Below are 20,943 nucleotides of genomic sequence, written 5' to 3' on the forward strand. Positions count from 1 at the left end.
CTCGTCCTTCCCAACCCCCTGCCCCCTGAATGCTCCCCTCTCCTTTTTCCACTTCTGTTTCCTTACCCACTTTCCTTATTTCTTCCTTTGAATCGTTATTTGATGCAGCAGAGCTATCCGTAAGGTTACAAGCTGAAGTAGTAAATTAAAATTTGTGCCAAGGTTGGGACTTGAAAGTGGTTCTCTTGCTTACTAGCCACACGTGTTCTCCACTACATAATCCTAGCATACTGGCTAGACAGCTATGCGGCCTACTGATTCCAGTACCCTCCCTAACACAAACTTGAATTCGCACCTCAGCCTGTCTTGATAGTCTGTATTGCAAGGTGGTGTAGCGCATAACAAATCTGCCTAGTAAGCAGGCGACATAGGTTCAAGTCGCGGCCTTGGAACAAATTTCAATTAATTACTTTAGCTTTTCCTCTTATCGAAGGTGAAACTGAGATTCAGTATTTATACAAGAAAATGTTATTCCATTAAAAAGTTCTGTTTGAGGGCGTTGTAAGCGTATTGTCATATCGCTGGCTTAGTTGTAGAGTATCTTTGCAGGCAGCCGCGTCTGTTGTAGAGTCGAGCGCGGGACACCGAACTGTTATGTTGTGTTGTGGATAGCTCCGCATGTAAGAAGAATTGTTAGTATGGAAGATGAAGTGTTGCTACAAGTAAAGTGATGAAATATGGAAGTGATTCAGAGGAAAATGCGTCAAGATGTAATTAAAAATGAGCAGTGCCGCCGATAACGTATTTGTGTATCCTCTCGTTGCATGTTGCACAACATCAATCATCCGCGCTTATTCGGTCTCCCAGAATGAACTGATGTGAATCAGTAGAAATTATTCACCATAAAAGAGTGCAGTCAAGTGCCAGTGTCTTGTAGCGACCGTGAGAACGTGCGTTCGATCATCGCATTTCCGCATTATCAACAATTAGCCGCTCCGCGACGGTTACGTGCACGCTCGTACAAGTGAGAACAGAAATTAACTTTACTGACAGTGTTATATCATTACTAGTGTGAAGGAACACTGGTACCAAAAGAAATCTGTGAATGCATGGCGAGCGTAAGAACTTTCGTTCGATTATTCGGCTTTCGCATCATCAACAATCATCCGCGCCGTGTTCGGTACGCGTACGCTCGTCCAAGTGATATTGCGGACAGATAATCATAGAGATTATTATTTGGGATAAACATTTACGACTCAGAGTGTAAACAGTGGAGCCTGTGATTTCTTATCACCTCAGAATATAGTTGTTCATACCAGACGTAGGACACTGTTGTGTTTTAACGTTGAGTGGCTCCCCTAAACCCGCTTGCATTTTTCGATAGATATTTTCAGGTAAGCCAGCAGCAGTGTGTAGCAGAACAGTACGACGACCGCGGGATTATCAGGTACGTGGTGTGGACAGGGCGCACGGTCGAAACGAGAAGCCAGTTTAAAATACCCCACCCATTTGTACTCCCGGGCGTGTTACATGGCGACGTGTATTCAGGACCTGCATTTTCGGATAAGAAGCGCCGTGTAATTAATTAGGAGAGTGAACTATTCGTGTATAAATAGTGACTGTTGATTTGGATTGTTGAGTGACGTCACGCGAGCTATGGGATGAGTACGTCAAAGAACTTGTGGCACAGTGTATATACTCGTCCTATCCGTGACACTGCAAAGAACTAGTGCTACGAAGTAAACATACTCCGCGGCAGTGCGCTTTTGACGACGCTAGCGGCACCTATGTGCGGAAGTGAGCACTAATGTGACAGCCATTACGGTAGACGACGCTAGTGCCACCTATGGGCAAAAGTGGAAACTTTTCGGCAGCCATCACCGTGTACGACGTGAGCGGCGCCTAGGAGCGACGCAACCATGGAGGTATAAGGAGGGGAGATGGCACTATGGCCGTCTGCTGTACGTCTGTTTGAAGCCGGTGGGCCGCCATGTTTGATTGGTCAAAACAGTGACAGAGCTCTTGTTAGAATTGCGTGTTCTTCATATTTAGCGTTATGTCTGCGAAATAATTTCAGATGATGAGTGTTACAATTTTACATGCATAACACAACGTCAGAATAGCTTTTTCAGGTGTTTTCGTTTTGTTTTTAATGCGTTTTTGCCCCAGCAACACAACTGATTTGGTCTCGTTAACTTAAGTGTTTCTTTTGGATACGAACTTCGAATGATGAAAAATAACAGTGTACAAAGCTCTTTTCAAACTCAAATCACCTTTTACTGTATTTGTGTCGATGTAAACTGAAAGCAGAACCCGAAAGCTATGCTAGTTTACATACCGGATGATATTTCTTACTCGTTTACACACTTATACAAAATTTCATTTGTAAATACAAACATCGTTTGTGCTTTGTCAAGAAAAATAAGCATATGAACCCACAGAGCCCTACGAGCTTCATTGATCGGAAATCTGAAATAAAATAAGAAGAAAACAGTTTCACAAAACGTAAACAAGGCCGCACATCTCACGAATATAAACGACAATATTTTACGAATGGGGCCACTTACGCATGGAACGTGATTCCTTTTAACTTGGTAGCACTATTCCAACGGTTAGTACACCCGTAAACAACGCAAACCGGCATTTTAAAATGAAAATACCTTCAGCAGCTCTAGACAGTAGCACAATCGGAAACGAGTCTTCTGACCAAACTGCAATGGCGGAGCTCGGTTTCTGTCCGCTTCAAGTTTGTGACGTCATGGCATCTCCCCTCCTTATACCTCCATGGACGCAACAAATATTACCACGCTTTGCAGAGATGGTGCAGTGCTGACAGCCGGACGGCGTCAACTTGAGTTGGTGCTACCCAACAGCCGCGACTACGGAGCCAGCAAACAACGCAAAGTAAGTCGCGCATCACAACGTTACCTCATGCAACTGAAGCAACGGGAGTAATTAACTGGCAGTGCAGATTGCGTTCTATAATTACGTAATTAAAAACCGTAACGGTTGAAATACTTTTGTTCACAAAATTACGAGCCATAATTACTTTGCGGATCATACAGTAAAGAAAATGTCACTGCCAGACCCTGCTCACCTTGTAGTCTAACAATTTTTCCTTATCAACAGTTAATACAAATTCAGAACTGTATTACCTTAGCTTACATTTTCATTTTCTTTTCTTTTATGTGATCTTGTATTTTATGTGTGCTTCTGAGCATGAACTACAGAGTTGAATGCATATGGCTTTGTAGTTTGGTTGTGGTGATTGCCATCCATTCTGTGCTACGATTGTTGTGATTTGTTTATTGCTCGCTTGAGTGACTTATCTGTGGTTCAATATGGTAAATAATAAGGTTGGTGCAACTGCAATAGACAGGGAGGTGACAGCAGACTCTTTAGGCGAAAGTAATCAGTTGGAGACAAAAACAGAAGCAAGGAGTAGTGAAGTGCGGGATTCCGGTATAGTGAACAGTAGTCTATCAACAGAGACGGGAAGTCCTAATGCAGTGTCGTCACCAATCATGGAGACGCCTAGACGGGATGAGTGTAAACTTAGGCCTGACCTGTCCATCGTTGACATGCTCAGAACTTTATTGCAGGACAACCAGAAATTACTACTGCAAGATAACAAACCATTAAGGAAGATATTAAGCGATCAGTAGAACATGAGAACAAACAATTAAGGGAAAATATTAAGCATGAGTAAAAACAATTAAGGGAAGATATTAAGCGATCTATAGTACATGATTACAAACAAATAAGGAAAGATGTTAAGCGATCAGTAGAGCAGATAAACGAAGGACTCAATGAAAAGACCGACGAAACTAATGAGGCTCTAAAAAAAGCGGGCTGAATCAAGTCATCAAAGGATAAATGAAGTTACCATTCCACTTGAGCAGAACGTTGCAGGCAATACTAAACGTTTTGAAATGGTAGAATTGGATGTCAAAGAAGTGAAGGAAGAACTTACAAAAAGGGTTGAGGTTTACGACGAGCATTTCGAACAACTAGAAGAGGAAGTGAAACACTGTAAGCATAGGATATCAAAGGAATTTTTGCAACGATTTTGGTCGCGACGGATGCAAAATGAAGTACGCAGTAGTCTATACCAAGGTAGAAGGTTTGAGACAGGGTGTGACCAGAAATTAAAGAAATTTTTTCGAGATAATTATGAGAGGAACTTGTGTTTAGGTGAACTAGTGACGACAGAAGCAATAGTGTCCCTGAGCGCAAGTAAGCTGTCCGCAGCTCGTGGTCGTGCGGTAGCGTTCTCATTTCCCGCGCCCCGGTTCCCGGGTTCAATTCCCGGCGGGGTCAGGGATTTTCTCTGCCTCGTGATGACTGGGAGTGATATTTAACTAGGATGTGTTCCCACCACATGCAATATCATTTGTTTGTTTTGTTTTCGCTTTCTATCTGTTTAATCTAGATAATGTGTATTACATTTCTTCTTGCCTGCACGTTGATATGGTTTGAGTGATTACCAGTGTCTGGTGTTTATAGGTTGTGCTATCCAAAAGATTTTCATTTGAAAGTTTCTTACTACTCCTGCTTAATGATTGCTATTATTTTTTGTACCATTCACTTAACAACTAAATTTAACTTAGTGGAGATCCATATATTTTTTTTTATTATTATTATCCTATGTTTTTTGTGCTATGTCATATAGAACATTATAATGTTTACTGTAGCAGTAACAGACTATGATTAAGCTGGATAGGCATTGTTACGACGACACTGAGTACGTCATTAACCTGTTTCATGTACGCCAATGGACGGATTACCGCGATGCGAGAGTGGCTAGCTGACGAGTATAGTGCACATCTGCCGATCGGCGCAGCATCGACGCTACAGTCACTCCCCACCCGTTTCAATGCTAAGAACGCTCCCTTGTGATGCAATGTTGTGAGTAGTGAAATAATTTGTTTTATGTTTTTTTGACGGCCTAATGTTGATGGAGGTTCTCTAGTTCATGCCTAATAGTGTCACCGGTGATTTATCTACCAAAAGTAGCAGTGAACGCGTGTTCTTTTTTCTACTATTTTTTATGTCTTTCTTTCAGGCGCCTTCCTATAATATCTAACCTATTGTATTTGTATTTGTAGAACTTTCTATTTCAGGTACTTAATATTCTTGTGTCTTAGTGTATTAAGTATTTGTATATCAACTGTACTGTGAGTGAGTTTTGCTGTACAGGTTGCACTGTAGGTAGGGTTCTTTTATCAAGCAAAATTTTGCGTATTTGACAATTGTTCTTTATGTTTCCATGATTGTTAGTAACTCACATCTGGTCCACAAGGTGGCAATGGTCTATAGCCATGGGATGGGGCAGTATACCCCCTCCACTCACAACACCTCTTTAACTCCCTGCAGTAGGGAATTATCTAGATTTCGATATTCTCTTCGACAATTCGAAAACCTTTTCGTGCGGGAGTGTAAGCGTATTGTCATATCGCTGGCTTAGTTGTGGAGTATCTTTGTGGGCAGCCGTGTCTGTAGAGTCGAGCGCGGGACACCGAACATAATATGTTGTGTTGTGGATAGCTCTGCATGTAAGAAGTATTGTTAGTACGGAAGTTGAAGTGTTGCTACAAGTGCTATTATAGTAACGTGATGAAATATGGAAGTGATTCAGAGGAAAGTGCGTCAAGATGTAATTAAAAATGAGCAGTATTTGTGTATCCTCTCGTTGCGTGTCGCACAGCATCAATCATCCGCGCTTATTCGGTCTCCCAGAATGAACTGGTGTGAATCAGTAGAAATTAGTCACCATAAAAGAGTGCAGTCAAGTGCCAGTGTCTTGTAGCGAGCGTGAGAACGTGCGTTCGATCATCGCGTTTCCGCATTATCAACAATCAGCCGCGCCGCGACGGTTACGTGCACGCTCGTACAAGTGAGAACTGAGAACTGAAAAATTAGCTTTACGGACAGTGTTATATCATTATTAGTGTGAAGGAACACTGGTACCAAAAGAAATCTGTGTAAGCCTGTCGAGCGTAAGAACTTTCGTTCGATTATTCGGCTTTCGCATCATCAACAATCATCCGCGCCGTGTTCGGTACGCGTACGCTCGTCCAAGTGATATTGTGGACAGATAATCATAGAGATTATTATTTGGGATAAACATTTACGACTCAGAGTGTAAACAGTGGAGCCTGTGATTTCTTATCATCTCAGAATATGGTTATTCATACCAGACGTAGGACAGTGTTGTGTTTTAACGTTGAGTGGCTCCCCTAAACCCGCTTGCATTTTTCGATAGATATTTTCAGGTAAGCCAGCAGCAGTGTGGAGCAGAACAGTACGACGACCGCGGGATTATCAGGTACGTGGTGTGGACGGGGCGCACGGTCGAAACGAGAAGCCAGTTTAAGATACCCCACCCATTTGTACTCCCGGGCATGTTACAGCGTTACTGTAGCATAAATGCAACGTAACGCGATCCTGATGCAGGTATGTAAGCATCGACATGTAGACAAAGAATTAGCGTGCCATTCCTGCCTTTCTGACGAGCATACAGTAAATGCAGAAACGTGAACTATGACGACGTTATTACCAAATGGATCCTAACAGGACCAACGTGCTGTTACTCTTTTCTTGGCTGTCGAAGGACAAACACCGATAGACATCCATTGGGCAATGAGGAATGTATATTTGCCAGCACGCCTGTCGAAAACCATTGTTATGGAATGATGCACGTCATTATATCTAAATCTACATCCATACTCCGCAAGCCACCTGATGGTTTGTGGCGGAGGGTACCTTGGGTTCTCCCTTCTGTTCCAGTCTCATATTGTTCGTGGAAAGAAGGATTATCGGTATGCCTCTGTGTGGGCTCTAATCTCTCCGATTTTATCCTCATGGTCTCTTCGCGAGATATACGTAGGAGGGAGCAATATCCTGCTTGACTCCTCAGTGAAGGTATGTTCTCGAAACTTCAACAAAAGCCCGTACCGATCTACTGAGCGTCTCTCCTGGAGAGTATTCCACTGGAGTTTATCTATCATCTCCGTAACGCTTTCGCGATTACTAAATGATCCTGTAACGAAGCGCGCTGCTGTCCGTTGGATCTTCTCTATCTCTTCTATCAACACTATCTGGTACGGATCCCACACTGCTGAGCAGTATTCAAGCAGTGGGCAAACAAGCGTACTGTAACCTACTTCCTTTGTTTTGGGATTGCATTTCCATAGGATTCTTCCAATAATCTCAGTCTGGCATCTGATTTACCGACGATCAACTTTATATGATCATTCCATTTTAAATCACTCCTAATGCGTACTCCCAGATAATGTATGGAAAGTAGAACTCAAATGGAATACACTCAAGCACCTATCCTATAGTTCTGCTCTCTCCCAATGCGATTATCACGCCTGCGGACCCTTAAAAAAGGGTCGTCGACTCCTGTCGGACGAGGATGTGCAGCAGGCAGTTACGTTCTTCACGCAGTACGGCATGGTGTTTTATCAAATGGATATCTTCAACCTTGTGGTCGGTGGGATGAATGCACCAATGCTCACAGCAATCTTGCCTGACTGGCCAACAGATTCTGGAATGTACGGCCTTTGAACGCAACCTTTTTGATCGCCTTTTATATTAGCAGTTCAGAAAAGTGAAGAGGAAGTAACATAGGCCTTGAGTTGGTTGATGAAGTACTGGCTCTGAGCACTATGCGACTTAACGTCTCAGGTCATCAGTCGCCTAGAACTTAGAACTAATTAAACCTAACTAACCTAAGGACGACACACACATCCATGCCCGAGGCAGGATTCGAACCTGCGACCGTAGCAGTCGCGCGGTTCCGGACTGCGCGCCTAGAACCACTAGACCACCGCGGCCGGCGGTTGATGAAGTACTCCCTGACGGCTGGTCACCTATTGCATGATCTGCATCTGGGCAAATTTATACAGGTTCCATTCATTATATTCTCAACGTTCTGGGTACTGATGATACATTCAGTAACAGCGTAAAATAATTTAATTTCTAAGACAGACTTACAATCGAAGGTCTTCCAATTTTTAGACAGGTCTAGGTGGTACAGTGACCAGGCACTAATGCACATTTTAGAAAAGCGGTGTTCAAGTCCACTTCTAGCCATACAAATTTGGCTTGCATGTTGTTCCTCTCAAGTCGAGCCAGTTAAACATCGGCATGGTTTCTTTAACAGTATCCCTGTCGAATTCCCTCTCCACCCTACACAGATGAAACAGTTCCACTGGTAGCTAAATTCTAACCTATTTATCTATCTTGCGTCCTTCCATTACTTCTGCTCAGTTTTTGAGGTCGTATTATGCGGTACATAGGGAGCCATTTTCGTATGTTTTGTCTTCTGGCTACGTTGAGTGAAGTCCTAATGGATTCTTTTCTTACCTTCATTTTTCACACAGAACTGGTAGTTACAGAATAAATCAATTTAGTTAGGATGTGGGGTGAATGAAAAAGATTAGGTAGCTAATGAATTTCTCCAAGTGGCATAGATCAAAGGACTTGAAAAGAAAAAGCACTCCGTCTTCAGGCCACAAGTGGCCCATCTGGACCGTCCGACCGCCGTGTCATCCTCAGCTGAGGATGTGGATAGGAGGAGCGTGTGGTCAGCACACTGCTCTCCCAGTCGTTACGATGGTGTTCTTTGACGAGCCGCTACTATTCGGTCGAGTAGCTCCTCAATTGGCATCACGAGGCTGAGTGCACCCCGAAAAATGGCAACAGCGCATGGCGACCCAGATGGTCACCCATCCAAGTGCCGGCCACACCCGACAGCGCTTCACTTCGGTGATCTCACGGGAACCGGTGTATCCACTGCGGCAAGGTCTTTGCCAAAGGAATTGATAAAGGGAAAGAAATAATTACCATTCACTTTCAAATATAAAATTTATTTACTATTTATGATTAGATACATACAAGAACACACACTCTAAGAAGAAGAAAAAAGACTATGCACAACGAAGGAATTATCCGAATGGGACGGAAAAACGGCTGCGATGCACGTGTACAGACGAACAGATTATCACAGTTTCAGAAAAAATGGAATTGTTCGATATTCTTTTGAGGGATATTGTGTCAAATTTTGTCCAATCAACGTTTCAGATTGTCAAAATACCGAGCTGTTTGGGTGCTCCTGTCCATAATGCGTTCTCAATTGGTGACAAGTTCGGCGCCATTGCTTGCCAAGGTAGGGCTTGGTAAGCACGAAGACAAGCAGTAGAGACTCTCGCAGTGTGCGGGCGGCCATTATATTGCTGAAACGTAAGCTCAGGATGGCTTCCCATGAAGGGTTACGAAAGTGGGCGTAGAATATCGTCCTCGTACCGCTATGCAGTAAGGGTGTCGTGGATGGCAACCAAAGTGGTCCTACTCTGAAAAGAAATGGCACGGCAGACCATCACTCCTGCTTATGGGGCTGCATGGCGGGTGACAGTCATGCTGGTACCACACTGCTGTCAGGGGCGTCTACAGATCCGTCTTCACTGGTGGGCCTCACTTCGAAGCGGGATTCATCACTCAAGACAATTATCGTCCATTCAACGAGATTCCAGGCCGAAGACGAGTATGAAGATGCACTGAACAGTGGTGAGATACCAACACGACGGGTAACCCGCCATACGGGCCGACAACCAGGAGCGATTGCCTGAGATGCCACTTCTTTTCATAGCAGTATCACTTTCGCTGTCGTCCGCGGCAGCCTTACACCACAGCGGTACGTCGACAATATTATAGGCCCCGTTTTGTAACCCTTCATGGCAAGCCACCCTGGACTACATTTCAGCAAGATAACAACCGCTCGCACGCGGCGAGAGTTTCTACTGCTTGTCATCGTGCTTGCCAAACCAACCCTTGGCCGGCAAGGTCGCCAAATGTCTCGCCCACTGAGAACGTTTGGAACATGAAGGGTAGGGCCCAGTGATCAGCTCATAAATCGCCACGATATCCCTCAGGAGGACATCCATTAACTCTATCAATCAACGCCAATCCGAATAACTGCTTCCGTAAGGACCAGAGGCGGACCAACGCGTTACTCCCTTTGCTCGATTTGGGAGGCTCTTTCCCTTGAATAAATCATCCACGTTTTTTCTGAAATTGTAATCATTTGTTCATCTGTACTTGTTCATCACATAATCCGATTTCCGATCCATTCGGATAATTTCTTCGTGGTGAGTTGTTTTCCATTTTTTCTTTTTAATGTCTTAGAATGTATATAATATCAAAAATTGACCAGTCGATACGTTACATCTTCACGAGCGTATAAAGAGTCACAATGTTTCTACAGGCTAATTTTGTTCCACAAATGAAAAAGTGTGTGCAGCTACCTTTATTGCCACTCCTCATCCACAGACTATCAAACGAGAATAGCGTAACTTCATTTCGCCATCAGGACAGGATATCCATTCAATTTTTATTAAAAATGGGTATTTTAAAAAGCTGTGGAAAATATCTAGGACAATTAAGGACAGAAACGGACACAAAGTTTCTAGATAATTTTTACTTAGCATAGACGTTTGCCTTTGCATCACGCACTCAGATGATCACAAATGACTTTTTACAATTATTATCTTGCGATGTCACGGTGATTTTCACTTTTATGTATTTTATCAAATAGTGTATTTTCTAAATACTCATGCAATGTTTCTTCGTCTTCGTCGTGTGATTCACGGTGTCATTATCCACGATCTTCAATAGCTATCTTTGATAAGTGCAACGTAAATTCTAGTTTCTCTCCTCCAGGAGGTAAAAGTAAACTGATTTTGTACATTGCTGTTAAAATTACACTTTCGTTTTGGAATTATGAAACAGTAAACATGAATCGGTACTACCAACAGTGCAAAACATTAACAGAAAATAAATAAAGATTTAAGAGCAAGTTCTAGGTGTGACGCTTTCTAGTGTATATACTTGCGCAGTACGCAGTATATTGCAAACCAAACAAATACTTTAGACAAGAGGAGTCATAAAAATGCGGGATATTTGAGAGTAAAGCCAATTTATGGACAGCGGGGAATGTTGGGGGAAAAAGTGGACTGTCGTGTAAAAAGCGGGACGAATGGACGCCCTACTGTCTGAGTCCTCGTTAGACTAGCTGAGTTTTGTAGAAAGCTGGAAATACTGTAATTGAGAACTGTTTTTCTCCATTAATCTCCAGGAGTCTGCTGAATTTGAGTTCGGCTGTGGCAGAAACTGCCACTCTGTGAAACCCCTAACCCCTACCACTCCCCACCTTGAAATTTTTGGGAAAAGACTAAGTTGAGTGGCTATTTGACACAGAATCGATTGCAGTATATGGAATATTGTTTAAACAATTTAGACAAAGTGTGGAATAATGTTTATATAAACAATTTAATTGATACAATGAATATACGAGTATAGTGGAATATAATTTATTTATTTAAAGAAGTTGGTGGTAAATCAGTTGCAGTGTATGGAATATTGCTTAAACAATTTACATAATGTGTGGAATAACGTTTATTTAAACAATTTCAGGGATACAAGGTGGTGTATGGAATATAGTTTATTTACAGAATTCGCTGGGAAATAGATTGCTGAGTGTGAAAAATTTAAACAATTGTGACACTTTTTTATTCTGATCACATAAGGAAATATGTAATTACACTGTCAAAGATCGCTTAAACACATCTGCAAAACTTTATCATGCCTCGATCTGCACAGGCTGCCAGGATTCAGGGTGCACTGGGAGGACTTGGAAGTGCCAGTGTCGATGCCCGCCACTGAAAGTAGCAGTGAGCTAATCCCCGTGAACAAAAGCACACATCCTGTCTGTGTCCTCTTCCATCTCAAGTGGTCACTTCCTGTTTCTGCATGCGTGAACTACCGTGTCGGATACCAGCACACGTGAGAGACACCTTCCTTTCAAAGCAAATACTTATTGTGAATCGATCCTGAAATACTGCTTAACTTAATTAATTTCAGGTCACATGATCGTTATGTAGGGAATACAAGGCTGACACAGTAGCTATTTCACACACACACACACACACACACACACACACACACACACACACACACAGAGCTTAAAAATACTCGAAATAAACAAATCGACAGAGCACAGCAGTTTGAGTGCATAAACAATAGTGCTATGTTGTAGGCGAGAAATTAAAGTAAATAATCCAATCCCGTTGTTATTTGATGACGCGAATGGAAGTGGTGATGTTTGAAAAGACAGTTGGAATTTCAAATTTCGACCGGAATTTATACCATCACGGTTATGGAATTTCCAACCACTACAGGTCTGCTAAGTGTATTTTCGTTTTTAAAGCGCTAAAGAATTCCTAAATTGGTTCTCCTGCTACATTTGAAAGGAGCAGGAAGGGCCTACTGCGTGAAACGATGAGACAACAACAAGAAATACCCTTGCGACACAGATTCCACTGACATGTGTTGAGAAGCACTAAACATGACAAACTTAAATCACAATCCAATCAATAGTAGTAGCTTGGGTTGGATGCCAGAGATCACTGGAAACATTTGCACATCTCATGCGCTCACCTCACACGCAGCCTGTATCTGCCCTCGTACACTGCCAGCGTGAATGCTCAGAGGTCCGTGGAAACAACTGCCGCAACTGCAGTCGTGGACGAACATGTATGCCAGTGTGCACCACCCCCAGCCATGGAGTATATCTGGTAATGACTGAAAGGTAGAAATCGGGATGCTGTCAGTTCATCCAGTGCAAACAACCGTCATTTTGAATCTTCTATCATGCAACACACACATCCGCTTCTGTCCCCACTCCCCAGAACACTGGTCACTTAGCTAGACCATGCTGCTGTGGACAAGATCAGACAGGTTGGCGAAATCTTTGTACCTAAACAACCGTCACAGACTGAGCTCATCCGTTACATCTTGTCGTCAACTCCTCACGTTCACCCTTGCCGTCAACTGTGCTCCACTGCAAAGCAAACAGCTGCAGCTTGGATGTAGTAGTTCTAACCAATTTCACGCTGATGTAAACATTAGAGTTTAAAAAATCCACTTTACCCAATCCGTGACAGCGTCAGGTAGAAACGAATTTTTTCTTTCTGATATGTCGTGCATGACTAAAGTAGAATATTAAACTCATTTTTGGCTGATGAGGAGTGCTGAAGCATGTTGTTCCTCTGTCACAAGATGCCTCCTTTCTTTCTAATTCTCACTTAAAGTAACCAAATGCCTCACTACATACGAAAACTCTTAATGTAACAACACACAGATGATGTAAATATCAGGTTTGTACTATGCGTCACGTTATAAATTCGGTAATACATCTGATATTATTACAATTGTCGTCTGTCCCTGTTTAGGTGGAAGATTGAAATTTCGTTAAGAGATATCGCTACAAAAAAACATAAAGCCTGACTAACGCTCCAACTCAAGAATCATATCCGTGGTGCCCTAGTTATGGCTTCCACCTTCCAGGTGGGTTGTCATTTATATCAAATTGATAGGCTAGTTAAATAATTAGATCATGAGACTCACTTTGCCCAGGGTGTAATTTTTCTTTTTCGGTAGTAGAATTACATTCACCAGGTACCACAAGGGGGATCCTGGGAAGGAAGACAATGTTCTTTTCGAGGAGCACTACTGAGTACCAACATTTCAAGCTGACTGCAGAAGAATTCTACAGCAAGCAACATACAATTCGCATAAGGCCTCCACTATTAAAAATACGATCACAACAACTTTGTTACGTCAACCTCCATAAAAAGTGGTCTTTGTTCTAGAGGCAAACACAATAGTTGCTGACAGTGTTAGGCTATCTGGTAGGAATACTATCTGCCTTTTGCAATCAAGTCTGTCCATTCAACCACATACTTGCGTTGGATTGTAGGAAGATGTCTTTTACTGAATACAGCCGCTAATGAATCAAATTCGTGCCATTCTCATATCTCGAAAAGAGTCACCTTTGGCTATCCCACTTGCTAAGAACCCCATACAGAAAATCCCTAGCTTGACTTTTAGACAGTCTTTCTGCAGCTTTTAACTGTTCCTCAGTCTCTGCCCCCCCCCCCTACCTTCCCCCTTCCCCCATGCAGCTTAGTTCAGGTAATCATTCCAGTTTAAGTCATAATTGAATGGAATTTGGAAAGTGCTATTTCTAAGACCTACTGCATCCTGTGGAGAAACAGGCTGAGCTGAGTTAATGCGAGAGGACTGTGTTTTGACCACTCGGCGGGAATGGGTACATGTTGTCAAAGCTCTGTCAACCATGTAGTGTGTAAGGCCAGCACCAACCAAAGCTTTGCCCTGCAACACGAGATAACAGAAAAGATAGTATGAGCAGCTAGAGTGGTGTTTGTTACCAGGAAAATTAAGAAGACTTCACACCTTATAGGAACTGGAAGAAGGATGAGGATTCTGCAACTGCATTCCGTTGTGTCTCAGAACTACATACTGAAGTCTGAAGGAGACTTGCGTCTCTCAGGGTGCATTCATGTCTGTCATACAAACATTCTTTCTAATCTCGTTTTTTGTCCATCCAATAAAGAAAATCTATGAACTGTAAAACTCCGCTAATGTCAGTCAGTAGAGAACTCGATAAAATTGTACCGCATATCTCTGCATGTTGACTTTGGCAATATGTAGTGATCCCATTAAATATACATGTATTGTCCACTGGAGCAGGTGGCCAGTGTTCGAAGTTGCTTCCACAGACCAGTCTAAAGTTTTGTCACCCATATTGCAGGAGGACCGTATGCCACAGAGTATTAGTTGCAAGATATGGATCCTGTGTTGTTGTTTGATACATTGCTTTTTTCTGCTGAAACACATTCAAGCAGTGTATGACTGCAGCTTTGTACACCACTATACATTTTGATTTTTCCACCATGCCTATGAGGTCTGTGTTAGGGGCTAAACTGAAATTAATATATCTCAATCCATTGGCTCTCACAGAAAAAATGATAAAGCCATTATTGACAAGAATGTTGAATACATCGCAACATACAGGAACTGGAAGAGTTTTGTGGTGTATTTCCAAACAGCTGCCTGATGCTGACTGATGACCTCTACATTTAAACTCACCTTTCACAGTGATGTGACAGCCGATATCTTGGTGATCTGTTTTGACTGATTCCTCATATTGCAATCATATACATGATCAGTGTTTCTTTAAGCCATTCCTTGGTAGATGTTGCACTCACCAAGAGTCTTTTTCAATCCCAGACAATTGGTATCGGTCAGTCATTATGTGGTGATCAACAGCATAAGAGCAAATGGATGGGATTTAAAAGTCCCCATCGATGTACTGTAATAAGCACTTCTGCAGATAGTGCGACCAGTTTTACCAATTTTAGGAGTTTTTTCTGTAATTTCATCGCTGAGCAGTGATATAAATCTTAGGAATTTTTAGTCAGCTGGTGTATAAGATGCGCTAATATTCTCATAGACAATCAACAGCATGTGGGAATGTCAGAAATGTTAACATATGCATATGGAAACTGAGGAAAAATATGAAAAATGACATGAAATCGGTAACATTCAAGGATAACCTAGTATAATGACGAAAAACTGATGTGAAATACATAAAAACTGAGGGAAATACATATGTACACTACTGGCCATTAAAATTGATACACCACGAAGATCACGTTCTACAGACGCGAAATTTAACCGACAGGAAGAAGATGTTGTGATATGCAAATGATTAGCTTTTCAGAGCATTCACACAAGGCTGGTGCCGGTGGCGACACCTACAACGTGCTGACATGAGGAAAGTTTCTCATACACAAACAGCAGTTGACCGGCGTTGCCTGGTGAAACGTTGTTGTGATGCCTCGTGTAAGGAGGAGAAATGTGTACCATCATGTTTCCGACTTTGATAAAGGTAGGATTGTAGCCTAACGCGATTGCGGTTTACCGTATAGCGGCATTGCGACTCGCGTTGGTCGAGATACAATTACTGTTAGCAGAATATGGAATCGGTGGGTTCAGGAGGGTAATACGGAACGCCGTGCTGGATCCCAACGGCCTCGTATCACTAGCAGTCGAGATGACAGGCATCTTATCCGCATGGCTGTAACGGATCGTGCAGCCACGTCTCGATCCCTGAATCAACAGATGAGGACGTTTGCAAGACAACAACCATCTGCACGAACAGTTCGACGGCGTTTGCAGCAGCATGGACTATCAGCTCGGAGACAATGGCTGCAGTTACCCTTGACGCTGCATCACAGACAGCAGCGCATGCGATGGTGTACTCAAAGACGAACCTGAGTGCATGAATGGCAAAACGTCATTTTTTCGGATGAATCCAGGTTCTGTTTACAGCATCATGATGGTCGCATTCGTGTTTGGCGACATCGCGGTGAACGCACATTGGAAGCGTGTATTCATCATCGCCATAATGGCGTATCACCCGGCGTGATGGTATGGGGTGCCATTGGTTACACGTCTCGGTCACCTCTTGTTCGCATTGTCGGCACTTTGAACAGTGGACGGTACATTTCAGATGTGTTACGACCCGTGGCTCTACCCTTCATTCGATCCCTGCGAAACCCTACATTTCAGCAGGATAATGCACGACCGCATGTTGCAGGTCCTGTAAAGGCCTTTCTGGTTACAGAAAATGTTCGACTGCTGCCCTGGCCAGCACATTCTCCACATCTCTCACCAATTGAAAACGTCTGGTCAATGGTGGCTGAGCTACTGGCTCATAACAATACACCAGTCACTACTCTTGATGGACTGTGGTATTGTGTTGAAGCTGCATGGGCAGCTGTACCTGTACTCGCCATCCAAGCTCTGTTTGACTCAATGCCCAGGCGTATTAAGGCCGTTATTACGGCCAGAGGTGGTTGTTCTGGGTACTGATTTCTCAGGATCTATGCACCCAATTTGCGTGAAAATGCTATCACATGTGAGTTCTAGTATAATATATTTGTCCAATGAATACCCGTTTGTCATCTGCATTTATTCTTGGTGTAACAATTTTAATGGCCAGTAATGTAAAATCGCGAAAACATAGTAAAATTACAGGAACTGACACAGAATACATAAAACTAGAAAAAATCCCATGAAATGAGTACTGAGCCAAATCAATAAAATTGTGTGTTCTGGAGGATCGGAGTAGATTGATGCTACATATACATACCTTAATAGTGGAAAGAGGTGGCATTCTATAGAGATGGTGTCAAGGGAAAACAATATTATCCCACACATGAACTACATAACCTAACATCAGGCCATGATTTCTGTGTGCAAGAGAGAGGTTGCCAGAGGCAGTGGTGTGCTGCAGTAAGACTGTTACATCTCCTCTGGCTACTGATCATGATGTTTAGTTCCTTGTAAGATGTCACTGTTTCTTCACCTGCATTTTCGGCTGCCGGTGATCATTTTATAGGACTATTGTGAACATAACATAATTTCAGAATCATAACTGGGTTTGAACATTGTAAGCATCAGGCGTCATATACCTCTGTAAACCTATGTAGTGTTTGTGTTTCAAAGAATTGATGTTTTCTTTCGTGTGCAAGTTAGAAGTTTTACCACATTACAATTTGTCACCATAGTTTATCGTAGAGAAACTTGAAGGGAAAATGTACTCGTATGTCAAGCACTGGAAATATATTTGTAAAATAGAAATGTTGACCGCATTGCATTCCACACAACTAATAGGTCATAAACCACCTGGCCTTAACATTATAGCGTGTTGAAGTGTAGAACCATGTCACCTTATAGCCTTATGAGTGGATGCGTTTATGTTCAACGATCATGTCTGTCTTATCAATAGTTTCTTGGTACTGATCTCAGACAGTAGAACAACACTTTAGAGTTGATAGCGCAGTTAATTTACGGAAAATACTTCAACCTGCATCCATCTGGAGAATGGTTCAAATGGTTCTGAGCACTATGGGACTCAACATCTTAGGTCATAAGTCCCCTAGAACTTAGAACTACTTAAACCTAACTAACCTAAGGACATCACACACACCCATGCCCGAGGCAGGATTCGAACCTGCGACCGTAGCAGTCCCGCTCCATCTGGAGATCCGTCATGCATAAAACTGTATGTTTCTTCTTAACTGTCTGTTATATCATCACAATACTCTCATATCTACTATACACCAATAATGGACGCTAATATCCTAGACATACACGCATCTGGAGAGATCTTGTGTACTTGGATGGATGCTGTTAGTAAGACTGATGCGGAACAGTCTTTGCTGAACAGCAGTTTTGGACTTGGCTCGCTCTGTTCCATCAGAAGACATGGACTGTAGCACATTTTGTAGCCTCCTACTTCTGATCAGCTGCAAATTAAATCTGTGATAGTGTTGTTGGGAGGGTTAGTCAAGACAATGCGGGGAGGTCTTCCAATCACTAACTTTATCCTAAGAACACTCTGTGACTCCCACCCCTCAGGGAAAGATGGGTAATCGTGATCATAAATTACACACAATGATCAAAGTGCTAGAAGTATATAGATCAGTATAGGATGCTGTCAGGCATACTTTGGGATATATGTTTGAGAATTATCAACGAATGCGTGCACTCCACAGTCATCTACCTAAATTCTTAAATCTAGTATTGGGTGGCATGCTACCGTGCCATTGGTCAGTGTTGATACTACAGAAAAAACTGCTAAAATTGCTAAAACTGATCGCACTATCAGCTGAGGTGCTTATTACAGTACATCGACAGTATTATTTCCATACTATCCATCCAATAGTTCACTGTTGATTATCGTGGCCGAGTGGTTCAAGGCGCTACAGTCTGGAACAGCGCGACCGCTGCGGTCGCAGGTTCGAGTCCTGCCTCGGGCATGGATGTGTGTGATGTCCTTAGGTTAGTAAGGTTTAAGTAGTTCTAAGTTCTAGGGGACTGATGACCTTAGAAGTTAGGTCCCATAGTGCTCAGAGCCATTTGAACTGTTGATTACCACACAATGATTTACTGATTTTACTTGCTGAGATGGAAAGAGAGTCTTGCTGGGAGCAACACCTTTCACTGCACGAAACAGTAATCGCGTACATGACTGCAATATGAAGACTCAACCAAAGCAGTGACATCTGCTAACACATCACTATGAAAGATGAGTTTAAATGTAGAGGTCATCAGTCACCTTCGGGCAGCTGTCTGGAAATGCACCACAACGCCGCAAAACTCTTCCAGTTTCTGTACGTTGCGATGTATTTCATATTTTTGTCAATAACATCTTTTTTATTGGAGTCATCCTGTATTGATAGCATCTAAAGCCCTACCACTCAAATCATCTCCAGATGTGCTCCATGGCCAGGAGTGGTGCACTCTGGCATACATGCACATCCATGACTGTAGCTGCTGACGTGGCGGTAGTTTTCACTGACCTCTGAGCATTGGCACCTGTAGTGTATGAGGGGATGGGCTCACTGCATGGGGACATCTTGGAGGTGAGCACATGGGCTGTGCAAGTGTTTTGAGCGATCTCAGGTATGTACCCATGACAACTACTGCTATGGACTGGTTTGTGGTTTAAATGTGTCATGTTTAGTGCTTCTCAGTACATGGCAGTGGACTCTGTCTTGCAGAGGTATTTGATGTTATTTTCTCTATCGTTTCACGCCCTTCCTGCTCCTTCAGACCTTAATGGAGAGAACTAATTTAGGAATTACGTCGTGCTTTAAAAACCCATTCACGATGTCAGATTCCCAATTAATAGTAACTCCAACAACTAGCCGTGACAACTTATTACTACGGATTGGATCACGGTTTGTTTCATGATTAGTGCTTCTCAATACATTACAGTGGACTCTGTCTTGCATGGGTATTTGTTGTTGTTGTTGTTACTCTCCCAACACATGGTGGACCTTTCCTCCTCCTTCCAAATGTAGCGGAGAGAACGAATTTAGGAATTCCATACCGTTTTAAAAAGGGTAATACACTTAGCAAACCTTTAGTAGTCAGAAAGTCCATAACTGTTACGGTATAAATTCTCGTCGAAATTTGAACTTATAGCTATCATTTCATACATCATCACTTCCAGCTGTGTCGTCAAATATTAATGGGTTTGGATTATTCAAAGAAATATCTCATCAAAAACTTAACATTATTGTTTATACACGCAAACTACTGTACAGAGATGATCTTATTTCAGTAGTTTTAAAGTGTATATGTGTGCTTGAATCAAATTGTTTAAACACCTATATTAACGATTTCATGTGGTGTATCTTCTGAAGCAATATTTGTGGGATCTTCAAGCTGCGATATTCTGCACCACATTTAATAACTCCTGAATTAGTTCGCGAAGTGTAGCATAAGAAACTGCACCACAAAGGCTGGGGCAGTTTACAGTCTATGGAGGAATGAAAAAGTATAATTGTTTAAATATCCCATGATAGTTCGTGTGTCATCTGCAAGGCAAACTACAGCACTCTCTCTCTCTCTCTCTCACTGTGTGTGTGTGTGTGTGTGTGTGTGTGTGTGTGTGTGTGTGTGTGTGTGTGAGTATCCAACGATAATTTTTGAAGTGTGTTTCGAGTCAGCCTGCCACTAGTTTTGTGACATCATCAATTTGTGTGTGTGTGTGTGAAATGACTTCCGCAGTGTTACATACTCTACATCAAAGTAATGTGAACAGAAATTAGTTATTAACTCCAGCAGTATTTCAGGATCGAGTCCCAGTCAGGTATTTGATCAGGTTGGTTCACGCATGCAGAAACAGGATATGACCATTGAAGATGGTAGAGGACACCGACAGGGTGTATGCTTTTGTTCCTGGGGATTAGCTCGCTGCTACTTGCAGCGGTCAGCATGGACATTGTCAGTTCCAAGTCCTCTCGGTGCACCCAGACTCAACGCAGCTTGCACGGATAGCGAGATGCGAGGAAACCTTTCAGATATCTTTAAGCAATCTGCAATAGTGTAATGAAAGTGTTTCCTTACCCAATGGGGATGAAAAAGCGCCACAATTCTTTAAATATTCCATACACTGGAAACGATTTTCTTACAAATTCTGTTAATAGACTATATTCCATACACCACATAGTATCATGTAAATTCTTCCACATATTATCTAAATTGTTTAAACAATAT

Source organism: Schistocerca nitens, chromosome 2 (genome assembly GCF_023898315.1).
Source record: "Schistocerca nitens isolate TAMUIC-IGC-003100 chromosome 2, iqSchNite1.1, whole genome shotgun sequence".
In the NCBI taxonomy this organism is placed as follows: Eukaryota; Metazoa; Arthropoda; class Insecta; order Orthoptera; family Acrididae; genus Schistocerca; species Schistocerca nitens.